This window comes from Trichomycterus rosablanca, chromosome 12 (assembly GCF_030014385.1).
Source record: "Trichomycterus rosablanca isolate fTriRos1 chromosome 12, fTriRos1.hap1, whole genome shotgun sequence".
Taxonomy (NCBI): Eukaryota; Metazoa; Chordata; class Actinopteri; order Siluriformes; family Trichomycteridae; genus Trichomycterus; species Trichomycterus rosablanca.
Genome location: NC_085999.1, coordinates 4503712 through 4517604, shown reverse-complemented (window position 1 = coordinate 4517604; position 13893 = coordinate 4503712).

Here is a 13893-nt window from a genome sequence, read left to right as displayed (position 1 = left end):
TGGACACACAAAAAACAAATGCAAAAGTGCTTTAATACAGACGTTCCTGTTACAAGACAACATTAGGTGTGGTGTGCATGTGAGTTTTCATTTATGTGTGTGTGTGTGTGTGTGTGTGTGTTTTCAACTCCAGACAAAACAGCACAGAGGGAATCCTGTTCAAGCATTTGCTGTGTGCAGCAGGGGGGCAGGCAGTGTGAATAGTGTAGGTGTTGTCTGAGAGAAATATTGTTTTTCGCCGGTTTCCTGTGTAAAAGCAAAATCCCCTCCTGTGGAAGAACTAACGGCAATATAGATCTTAATTAAATCAAGTTTATTTTCATTTATTTGAGCATCAGTATGATATCATAAAGAAATGCAAGTTGAGTTTATTGTAAAATCTTATTTTATTGTCCATAAAGCTTTTTCTTGTGTTATTGATATGATACTGACACGTACTAGCTTCGGTTTTATGCTATCATCACAATATGGTAGTAAAAAATTACATTTAAAGGCTTTCTGAATATGCATGTTTACTTGGCAGAGTACAAATAACTTTATATATTTGCCTTAAAAATCTACATATTACAGTACAATAAAAAAGCAGGCCATTAGACCCACATTTCTGTAAAGTTGCTTTGTAAAACTGTCTATTGGTTAATGTGTTATTCAAATAAAAAGTAAATTCAGTTGAATTTAATTGACAGTCCTGTCTACTAGCCTGGGTAGTACCTGATCATTCTGTTACACAGTACAGCCTGGGTAGTACCTGAATATTCTGTTACACAGTACAGCCTGGGTAGTACCTGATCATTCTGTTACACAGTACAGCCTGGGTAGTACCTGAATATTCTGTTACACAGTACAGCCTGGGTAGTACCTGAATATTCTGTTACACAGTACAGCCTGGGTAGTACCTGATCATTCTGTTACACAGTACAGCCTGGGTAGTACCTGAATATTCTGTTACACAGTACAGCCTGGGTAGTACCTGATCATTCTGTTACACAGTACAGCCTGGGTAGTACCTGAATATTCTGTTATTGTTAAAATACTAAAGCATTTATGCTACACAGACACTCTATAGCAGTGGTCCCCAACCACTGGGCCGCGGACCGATATCGGGTCATTTATTACCGGATTGCACAGAAAGAATAAATAATTAGAGATCGCTACAACAGCAATTAAATTTCCAAAACTCTTCGGGTGTTATTGTCTCCAATCACCACTAGGTGGGAGCAGCGTCTCATTGCATCAAAAAAATCTCAGGATTCACACTGATTTTCCATTCTATAGTTATTCTATTTTAAATCGTATATTTAACCGGTCCGTGCTGCAAAAAATTTTGGGGACCGCTGCTGTATAGTATGCTAAGTATGAACACACTTATCCTTGTTCCATTTTAAACCAAGGTTTGAGTTCCTACAAACCAACATCATCAAACCATATCTTTATGGACCTCGTTTTCTCTATGGGGTACAGTCATGCTGGAATATGTAAGGACCTTCACCAAACTGTCACCACACATTTGGAAGCATAACATTTTTATATAATTCATTTTATACACCTACTGACAATGGGTGATAGATATGGGTGCTGTATAACGTTGGATAATGTGTTGTGTTTTTAACACAATCGTATACAATAATTTTCCACCCAGATAGTGGGGCCAAATATTCTCTCAGCCATGGATGATGATTTCCTGATGATGGGACTAATGTTAGACTATCATTATTTTGCCTTTCTTCAGTAAAATATATTGGAATTTTACAAATTGCAGTAAATGATAACTGCTGATGAAATGTATGCTGTCATCCTTTATTCAGGTGGCTTGACTAAGCTAAAGTAAACCTTACAAGCAGATCTGCAATATCTTTTCTATGCTTGAGAGAAACGGTGTGTTTCAACAATGAGTTCCCCCTTACAAACACGCACATTTTATCTAACGGCCCTAGACCCATTCAGCAGGACAGAAAAAGGAAGTGAGCTTGTTATCTCTGATAGAATACATCACACGCTCCTGACATGCAGCTAGTAGAGTCTGTGGTCTGGAGAAGTTATTGGATAAGATCTCATCACACCGAGTCATTCATGCCAACCACAATGGCTCTCCGGCTTCGAGTTCATGAACTCCTGCACTCCTCAGAGTGGTGCTTGTGGGTGTAGATAAGATCAGGAACAAGCTTTATTAAGACATCCAGCACAAATTCTAAAGTAAAGAGCGCTTATTTATCAGAACACGCTTCATGAGTCTATTTCACTAATGTGGCCGTTGTGCTCGGTCTGTGATTGTATAGCTATGCAGTACTGCAGCTTTTTGGAAGGTGAAGTCATCCAATATCAGATCACATTAGCTGATAAAGGAGAGAGGTTTAAAAGTGTTTTTAGGGGACTATCATTTTTTGCAAGATTATTTTCTTGAATTGACTGTAGGCTGTAGAAAGCATCGTGTCAGGGTTGGAACAGGGTCATGCTGTCAACATTGTGGGGGTCCAGCTGTTAAAGTATTTATGGAGTTATCATCACGTCTGGCTGATGACATCAGGAGGCTGATTGCACACTTTGCCCCCATGTTGGCACATATTCCATATCTGCCATGGTGCAGATTTACAGTTTAGAAGAAACAGATGTAAGTACACTAGAGGGCAGTGTAATTCCATCAGTAGCTTGAGGGACGATGGATGAATGGAGACGATCTGAATGGAGAAGCAGCAAAAGATTAGACTAGACTAGACCATACTATGTGTACTACCTATACTACAACCTACTGAAAAAGGTGATGTAGTGTGCATGAATATTTCCAGTACTCTCAGGATACACTAATGATTTACCTTTCAAGCCACCCAAAGTGACTTACAATTGTGATTTACAACACATAGTTCAATGATATCATGATATAGGGATGTGTTATAGCTAATAGCAAGATACCAGTAACGCTGAGGCTGCCATCTAGACAAGGTTTTTTTTATTGACGTCCATACTTGTTGCAGCAAGAAAATGCCAAGCTGCCGTCTTCACATTTCACACAAGTGTGAGTTAGTAGTAAAAAAAAAGTGCAGGTTGTAGACTGACCTGCCTGCAGTCCTGACCTGTTTCCCCATTAACTAGTGGTGTGCATTATGAAGTGCAATATTCAAACATATTTTTGAGCAGCTGAAATATTATAAAATACAAATATGGATGCAGCATTTAATTATCTTTGATGGTTACAGAATAGAGCTCTAACATATGGCACATCTCATTAATATAACAGAAAGTATACAGATGGGGAAAATAATGGAAAGTATGCAAAAGTTAAAATAATACTGCCTTTTCAAAAGTGTCCTGGACTGAATACAAATACTTCATTTTTATATTCTGAATCAGTAACCTAAAAGCTTTTGGGTTATTCTGTTATTGCTGATTCTGATATTAATTAAAACCACTATTTTATCATAATTTATATAATGATAATAACAAAAACAACAACAAACAATAATAATCTGGAACTCACAAGTCTGAATCTCAGCTCTGCTACTGGCAGGCCTATGTTGACAATGATTGGCTCATCCAAAGGTAGGGATGCTGGAGGGGATTCCTCATAACTGCTGCAATTACGACCTCTGCTGGCTGGTTAATGGCATCTGCATATCTGCACAAATCATATCTGTATAGACACCCGGCTGGCCGATAGCACAGTTAAGATTAAAACCCCCGCTGGGCCACCCAAGCTCCTAACTTACACTGAACTGTGGAGACGGGGGAGAATGGAGATCAGTGGTTACAGGTGGCTATATAAACTCGCCACATACAGGTAAAAAGAAGCAGTCGGCTCTTGCACATGTTTCAGAAGGGGCGTGTGATAGTGATGGCTCTGCTCAGAGAGAAGGAGCAGTAGAGGAAGCAAAATCCGATTGGGTAATTGGATACGACTAAATTTGGAGAAAATGCAATAATAATAACAACAACAACCCAACTGTATTCTGGCAAAGTAAAACATGAATTGTACTAAGAAAATATAAATAAACATGCATAACCATTAATTCATGAACAAGTTGCCAGTCATGCACAATTTAGAGTAGCCACTTCACGTTTTTGGAAGATAAGAAAATGAAAAGCACTGCATTCATACAAAGACCTTGTCTGTGTTCTCACAGGCAGTGTAGTATCATTTATGAATGCAGGATACTACAGGAGCAGTGTGCCACATTCAGTACGTACTTAAGCAGTTTGCTATAAGCCATTTCAAAGCCACTGTACTGTTTCTACTATCGTCTGTGTGGGCACTTACCCTGAACATTGCTTTGTCTCTGGGTAGATGTAATAACTGGACAGTGTAATTACGCTAGACTGGCTGTCACTGTGAGTGCTTACAGTCAGAAAAAAATAAACCAATTACAAGCATGAATTCTGAATCAAAGATTTCTCTGAGGAGACATAAACAGAAGTCTGTTTGTGATAATTAGTGGAAAGGCTCCACACAAGCTATTTCTTCTCCTTTATCAAAAATATGTGGCTCGTCCCCGGTGAGCCATCTGACTCCCCGTTGGTTTCCACTGAAGTAAAGAATGGAAACTTTTGCAAGGAAAAGCGTTAAACAAATGGTCGGTCATCTGGAGGCAAATTGATTGAGGACACAATGGTTTGTTTATCTGTTTGAGAAATACTGTACAATCGCACTAATCCTTCTTGTTTTAATAACTAAGAGTGAAAAACAATTTCTGGATTAATAGCATTGCCTTTGCTCATTTTTCCTCCAAATGCAATTGTTGCTTCTCATGAAATGAGTCTGACTGATTGAGGCGACACAAGAACAGATTATTTAATAATGTGAGACTGTAATGAATAGTTGTATACAACTGGGATTAGAAGTATTGTACACGACTCCTCATAGATTAGTTGTTTTTAGATCGCGGTGGTACAGACGTGCAGTGTTGGTGTGGCCTGTGTTCAATCCCTGCTGCTGGTTAATGTCTGTGTGGAATTTAAAATGAGTTCCTGAACACTAATGATGCACTACAAAGCTAGACAGAGAGCTGGAGACAGTTTGTGAAATAATGACATGCCGGCTGATACCTGAATTATTTTAAACTGGTAAATATTGCTTGAGTCTTCTGTTCCAGTGGTTCTTTCTGCCCATGCCTGAGTTTTTACCCCGTTTTATTGAACAAAACTTAAACAAATATCAATCTAGGTGCCTGGACTGTTCTAATTATTGAGAAGAAAGATCAATAGAATCAAGAGGACATTTTGTTGGGAGCGGCTGAATACAAAACGCTGTCCAGCCAGAGAAAAGCGCAGCCCAAGCCTTGGACTTCTGTTTGTGTTTCTCTACAGAGGAAGACAGACTGTTTAGTGTATTAGCATTCTTTTCAGGTAAGCTCCATGCCTGGAGTGGTTCCATACTCATTAGTGTAGTGATCCCATCATCCCATTCCAAGAAATGACATTAAAATAGAGACATTAAAACTGCCCTCCCATTTGTGGCAACAGCAGTATTTACTTTTTGTGGTAAATATCGAAGAGAATTTGTGCCCATTTAAATGAGTATTTGTGATGCCAGGCACTTATTTTGGATGATAACACATGGCTCACACTTGACATTCTAATTCATTTCAAATGTGTTAAGTGAGGTTGAGGTCAGGGCTCATTGCAGGCCACCAGATTTCCTCTACATCAAACATTTATGGACATTGCCTTTTTGCATGTGGCACAGTCATGCATTTACATGCTGCTTTATCCTGGTCTGGGTCGTGGTTGGATCGGCGTCTTCAGAATCACTGGGTACAATACAGATATAGCCAACTGGTCAATAGCAGTACTGGGAATTCAAACCCTGGATCAGATCCCATCGCTAGTGAGCAAGTGCAGTTTACTACTGCACCTCCAAAGTGTCTGTTAAAGAAATACAGTTTATTTTCTATAATTAATTTTGGGGCGCTCATGTGGTGCAGCGGTAAAGCATGTTAGCACACCAGAGCTGACATTTCGAACTCGTCGGTTCGAAACTCAGCTCTGCCATCCAGCTGAGCTGGGCACCTACATGAACAACGATTGGCTGTTGTAAATGCAGGGTGGGAGCCGGATAGGGACCTCATAACTGATGCAGTTGCAACCTCTGCTGGCTGGTTCGAGGGATAATGCGTCGAGGGATAATGCGTTGATAGGGTGTGGCTCTTCATGCACAAAGCTGATCCGTATCGGTACTGCATACCTGTCAGAGAGGACGTGTGTCAATCTCACTCTCCTCAGACAGGACAGGGATCAGCATCAGTAGAGAGGAAGCATAATGCAGTTGAGTAACGATACGCTAAAGTTGGGAGAAAAAGGCAAGAAAATGAATAAACAAACAAAATGTGTGTGTATATATATATATATATATATATATATATATATATATATATATTATATACACTGATCAGCCATAACATTAAAACCACCTCCTTGTTTCTGTGCTGACTGCCCATTTTATCAGCTCCACTTACCATATAGGAGCACTAGGTGGTGGATCATTCTCAGCACTGCAGTGACACTGACATGGTGGTGGTGTGTTAGTGTGTTGTGCTGGTATAAGTGGATCAGATACAGCAGCGCTGATTTTTTAAATACTGTGTCCACTCTATTAGACACTTCTACCTAGTTGGTCCACCTTGTAGATGTAAAGTCAGAGACGATCGCTCATCTATTGCTGCTGTTTGAGTTGGTCATCTTCTAGACCTTCATCAGTGGTCACAGGACGCTGTCCACGGGGCGCTGTTGGCTGGATATATTTGGTTGGTGGACTATTCTCAGTCCAGCAGTGACAGTGAGGTGTTTAAAAACTCCATCAGCGCTGCTGTGTCTGATCCACTCATACTAGCACAACAAACACTAACTCACCACCACCATGTCAGTGTCACTGCAGTGCTGAGAATGATCCACCGCCTAAATAATACCTGCTCTGTGGGGGTCCTGTGGGGGTCCTGACCATTGAAGAACAGCATGAAAGGGGGCTAACAAAGCATGTAGAGAAATAGATGGACTACAGTCAGTAATTGTAGAATTACAAAGTGCTTCTATATGGTAAGTGGAGCTGATAAAATGGACAGTGAGTGTAGAAACAAGGAGGTGGTTTTATTGTCATGATTGATCGGTGTATATATATATTTTATATATATATAATTTTTTTGCACTTGTTAGCAATAAGTGTGGCCAAACACCTTCAATAATAAGAAGGGGTTGTAGTTTAGGATAGGATGAATGTGTGCACTAGTCCTGTTATTGTGGCAAAACATAATGAATCTAAGGTTAGATTTGTTTCCATTAGCACCCACTGTCATTGAAAGCAGCAACAAAGCCAATTAATCCTTCAAAACTATCAAAGAAGAGATGAAAGAGCTGTCTGTGTTCACATATTAACCGGGCACATTATTTACAGACGAGGTAACACATTCTGACACAAACCTGCTCGATGCTTCATCCTCATACAAACTGTCTGCACATCCCTGGAGAACAGCCTTTTATAAACGCATCCATTCATTTGTGTCACCGGACTGTCACGTTCAGCTGGCACCACAATGGACTTGGAGGAGCCGTGTGCCACAATCCGAACGGCATCATCAACCTCCAGCTGCTGCCACGGCAACCTGGCCCACTTCCCTGTCAGTCTGCATGAGTGACAGAGCCTCCCCTTGTGGATCGCTGATTGCTGGTGCGAGCGTGGGCAGCGGCGATAAAGCAGGAAGGCTGCTGCTGCCATCGGAGACGCTCACCCTTGTGCAATATGGCTGTCATCCTGTCCGGTATAGCGCAGCGCCTTTGAATTTCCACCCGTTAATGATGACAATGCAATACACAGAGGGCCCACTCGCCGGTATAGCCCCTTAATGTTATTGGTTATTTAACAGATGACGCTTTTGACATGTTAAGTGATCTTGGAAAGACCACAGTGACATTTATGGAGCACATTTCGATATGCCAATACACAGGAGTTTGTTATGACAGGCCTGGGATAAATCCACCTTACGTCAATCTTCATAACAGTGTCCATAATGAATATTCTAGTTGTCCCGGCCCAGACCCGACAGGAATCCTGAAGCATTTGTGATTGAATTTATATGTCAGGATGGCACGGTGGCTGAGCAGGCAGTGTTGGTGGTGCACCTCTCAAACAACCCAGGTTTAATCCACACACTGTTACAAGTGTCTGTGTTGATTCACTTACTTTTGTCATCAGAAAAATGCTAACCATTGTTGTGAGAGTCAATATGTGGGTAATTGTTTGATGATTGACCTGTTTCCATTTCAGGGTGTATTCTTGGCTTGTAGGCAGTGCTTCTGAAATAGAACCTGACCCACCATGACCCAGAATAAAGTGTCTACAGAAAATAAACAAGTTTGTTTATTAGGATTTTAACGTCATGTTTTACACTTTGCTTACATTCATTACAGGAACGGTAGTTACTCATTACACAAGATTCATCAGTTCACAAGGTTATATTGAACACAGTCATGGACAATTTAGGGTCTGGAATTCACCCCGCTTGTACATCTTTGAACTGTGGGAGGAAACCGGAGCTCCCGGAGGAAACCCACACAGACACGGGGAGAACATGCAAACTCCACACAGAAAGGACCCGGACCGCCCCACCTGGGGATCAAACCCAGGACCTTCTAGCTGTGAGGCGACAGTGCTACCCACTTAAATAAACAAGCAAATTAAAAAGAGTTTATTAATATGGTGTGTGGTGTGCATTCAACCACTCCACTGATAGGATGATTAGAATAAGCAAGAGTTATTTAGTAGAGTTGTTGTTCTACTATGATAAAAATGTCAATTTGCAGCAGCTGGTACAACATGTTGCTTAAAGACAACACCATTTTTTAATAATGCAGAATGTATTTACAAATTTATTAGCTGAAATATACTAACAGATGCATGAAATCAGCCATACAGCTACGCTACTCTGATTGACAACCATTTTCAGGAGAATCTGTCATACTGAGGAGCTGCATAACATTCATCATGGCACAGTCATAAGATGCCACCTGTTAAACAGGGCAGCAATGTGACAAGCAGACAGGATTGTGCCGCTGTTGACGTGAAAATATCTAGTAGTGTCTAGTAACAGGTAGGCTGGACAAACTCAGATCAGGACCACATTAATATTGTTTGTCCTCTGCTGCAAGACAACTGACTGTAAGAACAACATAAGCACAAGAACTGACCGTCGTTGGCCACATGGGTTGGTATTTCATGGACAAGCAGTGGCACACAAGCCTAAGATTACCATACACAATGTGAAGCGTTGGCTAGTTCTGCATAAAGCCCAGTACTACTGGACTTTAGAAAAGTGGGAACACATTCTACAAATAGGTGAATCAGTCTTTACCAACTGGAAATGGGGCTTACAAATCTAGGCTCAGGTGACGCAGTGGTAAAAACACATGCTGGAACCAGAGCTCGAATACATCGTATTGCCTGTTGTTCAGATAGGGGTGGGATTAAGCCGGATAGGGACTCTCTTATAACTAATGAAATTACGACCTCTGCCGGCTGATTGATGGCGCCTGCACAGAGATGGGAAAAGTGTGCTGTCAGGGTGTGTCTCTTCGTACACAGTGCTGATCCGCATTGCACTCGAGTAACAAAGTGTAGGTGACAAGATGCACACGGCTGCTGCCCACGTGTTGGAGGGGGCGTGGGTTAGTTTCGTTCTCCTCAATCAGAGCGGGGATCGGCACCGGTGGAGAGGAAGCATGATGCAATCGGGCAATTGAACGAGCTAAAGGGAGAAAAAGGGGAGAAAATGCATAGAAAAATATATAAAAAACCCTTCTCAGATGAGTGACGGTTGGTACAGGAGTAAAGCGAGACCATTTTCACATCAGGAGAATTTTTATGTGATATAAGAAGATATAACATTTTCTGAGATAAGCTTCTAAGTACATTTCTAAATAGAGGTAACAATGACAGAGTCCTTTGTTATGTTTTTAGGTTTTCCATGCACCCCAGACATCATAATAACAAGTCTCCATGCATTTGGGACTATTTCAATCCCATGTCTGAAAAAAAAAAACATAAAAGCTTCTTGTTTCTTTTATGATAGAAACGATAGTCTATTATACAACAATGTCCTGTTCATTTGTGCTAAACAAGTAATTAAGTTATTTTTCTAAGATAAAGCATAAAGCAGGTCTGTCAAAGCCTCCACGCTACCACTATTTTAAAGTTGTTGCTAAGAGACTTTGACTTTTGTGGTTGGGGCGTTAACTGTGATTTATTTTAGTCACCTACAGCTGTCAATGGCTAAAGTCCCTACCGGGAAGCCCAGGATGTCCTGATTGTAATGGCTGGATGCTGTAATGGGATTTTTGTTTCACTTTGCTTTATGGCGGATGTTACCCGGGTACCATTCCGAATGGGCTAGTTAATCTTAAAGAATGGTCAGTGGGCAGGGACAAGCTGGAATGGGTGAAATAAGAGAGCGAATGAATCCTGAACCTAAAATGAAGTCTTCCCTTGTGTTGGAAGGGCGTGTCTGTAAAAGTGCCAGGCCAGGCGACGCATTGAATAAAACCTAACTGAAAAAGCCCATTCACTGAACTGCCCATCTGTCCAATAGTACTGAAGTCACATTTCTAAATGGAGGTAACAATGACAAAGACCTTTGTTATGTTTTTAGGTTTTCTGTGCACACTAGACATCATAATAACATGGCTCCTTGCATTTGGGACTATTTCAAAGCCGTGTCTGCAAAAAACATGGAAGCGTCTTGTTTCTTCATGATAGAAACAATAGTCTATTATACAACAGTGTTCTCTTAATTTGTGCTAAACAAGTAATTGAATTATTCTTAGATTATACATTTACAAAGAACATCTTGACAGCTTCTTGAAGACAAAACGTACCTTCTTAACAGTTTGAGTGAACAAATGTGTTCTATGGTATTGAGCCAAACATCCATTTGAATGCACAGAACCAGCAGCTGTGTTTGGACCACATAGGTGGTCTGATAGTAAACAGGTTTTAAATCAGACATGACTTCATTTAGACTCAGTTTATGTGCTAACAGCACCGTGGGCTGCTGGTGGGACGCCGGAAATGATAACATGCTATTGTGTTTGACACAACAGGCATTTAAAAAAGTTTATAATGTAGTTATTTTGGTAACGGAAGCATTTGTTTTATCATCATAGACAAACAGAGTTGGTCGTTCTGAGGAGCTGATGACCTTTAGCCTGGCCACACTTCCATCAAGTCAATTTATTAAATATCGTCCTTGTAAGAGCTACCATGATCAAGCTTTTATTGCAAAGAAGAAACCTCTATGTACCCAGAAGCTGCACTTGGCTGTTGGGTTAAAGGGTAATGTTATTGCTGTAGCATACAATGACATTGCACTTGATTGTGACAGTTAGAAGGCTCATTATTATTTAAGCATGGCAATCTGTCTATAAACACATGCCCAAGGGAGAGAAGGCTGGATAGGAAGATACCCCACTGCATTATTGACACCTACTGTCAGGTAGAAGTGCTTGAAGAATACAGAGAGTACAGCACAGTGTTAAAGCTCTCTGTAAAAAATTATTGCTGATCGATAAAGAAAGTGTGTTCGAGGCAAGTGTTAGTCTGCAGCCAATAATTTCTCTCTGGATAAATAAAGTATCTATCTATCTATCTATCTATCTATCTATCTATCTATCTATCTATCTATCTATCTATCTATCTATCTATCTATCTATCTATCTATCTATCTATCTATCTATCTATCTATCTATCTATCTATCTATCTATCTATCTATCCATCTGTTAGTCTGTCTGTCTGTCTGTCTGTCTATCTATCTATCTGTCTGTCTGTCTATCTATCTACCTGTCTGTCTGTCTGTCTGTCTGTCTGTCTGTCTGTCTGTCTGTCTGTCTGTCTGTCTGTCTATCTATCTATCTATCTATCTATCTATCTATCTATCTATCTATCTGTTAGTCTGTCTGTCTGTCTGTCTGTCTGTCTGTCTGTCTGTCTGTCTATCTATCTATCTATCTATCTATCTATCTATCTATCTATCTATCTATCTATCTGTTAGTCTGTCTGTCTGTCTATCTATCTATCTGTCTGTCTATCTATCTACCTGTCAGTCTGTCTATCTATCTGTCTGTCTTTCTTTCGGTCTATCTATCTATCTATCTATCTATCTATCTATCTATCTATCTATCTATCTATCTATCTATCTATCTATCTATCTATCTATCTATCTATCTATCTATCTATCTATCTATCTATTTATCTTTCTTTCTTTTTTTACGGTCAGCATGGATGTCTTGCATGTGGTACAGACTTGTTTGAAAAGTTTGGTATAGATGAAATGAATCTTGTCCATCTTATTTGGGAAAATTGAAATCCAATAAATAATCACACCCTGTTGCTCAAAACTAAAATAAAGCAAATCCCTGCAGTTATGCTTTAAAATGTAGTGGAAAGCCCTCTTAGAAGATGATAATAATAATAATAATACAGCTCATGGATTTGAATGTAACGGGATGTGAATTTGTTCTAGAGTAAATTCAAGGTAAATCTACAATTCTCCTACAATCTACAAATCTACAAATGTGAAATCAATCCTATCCATCTTATTTGGAAAAATTGAAATGCCAGAAATAATCACATTCTGGTGCCCAACATCAGCACTAAATAAAGCAAATCCCTGCAGTTATGCCTTAAAATCTAGTGGAAAGCCTTCTCAGAAGACAATAATAATAATAATATAGCTCATGAATTTGTGACGAGATGTGATTTTGTTCTGGTGTAAATGCAAGATAAATTTAAGTTCTCCTACAAGACATCAAACATGGTAAATAAAAGTCACCATATATGCTTTTCTGTCAGGTAGTAATAAACCTCAGTATACTCTTAATTCGTGCAGAGTTACTATCACCGACCATCAGCTTCTGCTTTTATAAAAATTATTTCTAGGAATCAATCACTTCAAAGATAAGAAACTTAAAAAGAGCTTTTATCGAATGATGGTTAAGACAATCTAACAGTTTAGCTGAAGAATGAACTAATGCCATGTGGAGATCAAACATCGCTCACAATGCTCTCAACGCTTTTGAAGTGAACTCATTTTTCATTCTAACAAGCCGTAGCGTTCAATTCAGTTTGATTTTCGGAAGGTCACATTCACCCTTATCTCACACACATTTTATTTAAAACAATGGAAATATAAAATGAATCCAGACTTTAAGCAGTGAGTAAGTAACATTTTTTGTAGTTGATTTGATTGGGTTAAAGCTTTGAGATGTTGATATAATGGCAGTGGCTTCTGCTCCCCGTGGGCCTTAAGGAGAATCTATGAGAGCAACCTTGGCCTCAAATGAAATTTAAAAGCACTGATAATAAAAGAAAGCTTGGAGTAATATGACTGAGAGACTCCAGAAAAATCCACCCACTCGGTTTGTCTTTCCTTAGGCCAGGATCAACTGGCTTTAACAATATCACATCCCTTCATAAAGCCACATGAATGAAGACTGGATGAATTATTTCAGACCTTCTCTATGTTTTACTAATGATGCTGCTTCTCAGGTGCAGGCTACAGCATATGAAAACTCATGAACTTTAAATTACCTGAGCTCCCTGAAGGTGTATATAGAGCTGCTTCATTCACAGACTCCCAGAACGGATGTAATAATTAATTCGGAAATGAAAGATTTTATATTAGAGACAGAGCTACAGTAATGTCTTTTTAATCAAGATGTTAGGGCAACTTAGAAGTAATCTTGGCCTTGACCTTTTTTGGGGGTGTTCAGACATGCCTAAGACAAAATATTAAAGTGTCTTGAAGTAGTAGTCATCCCCCAATTTTTTTTTTTTTTTTTCACATTGAGGTCATATGAGATCATGATTGGCACAACCTGGAGTTTGTATCAATTTGGTTCTCCACACTAAACTTTGCATTCAG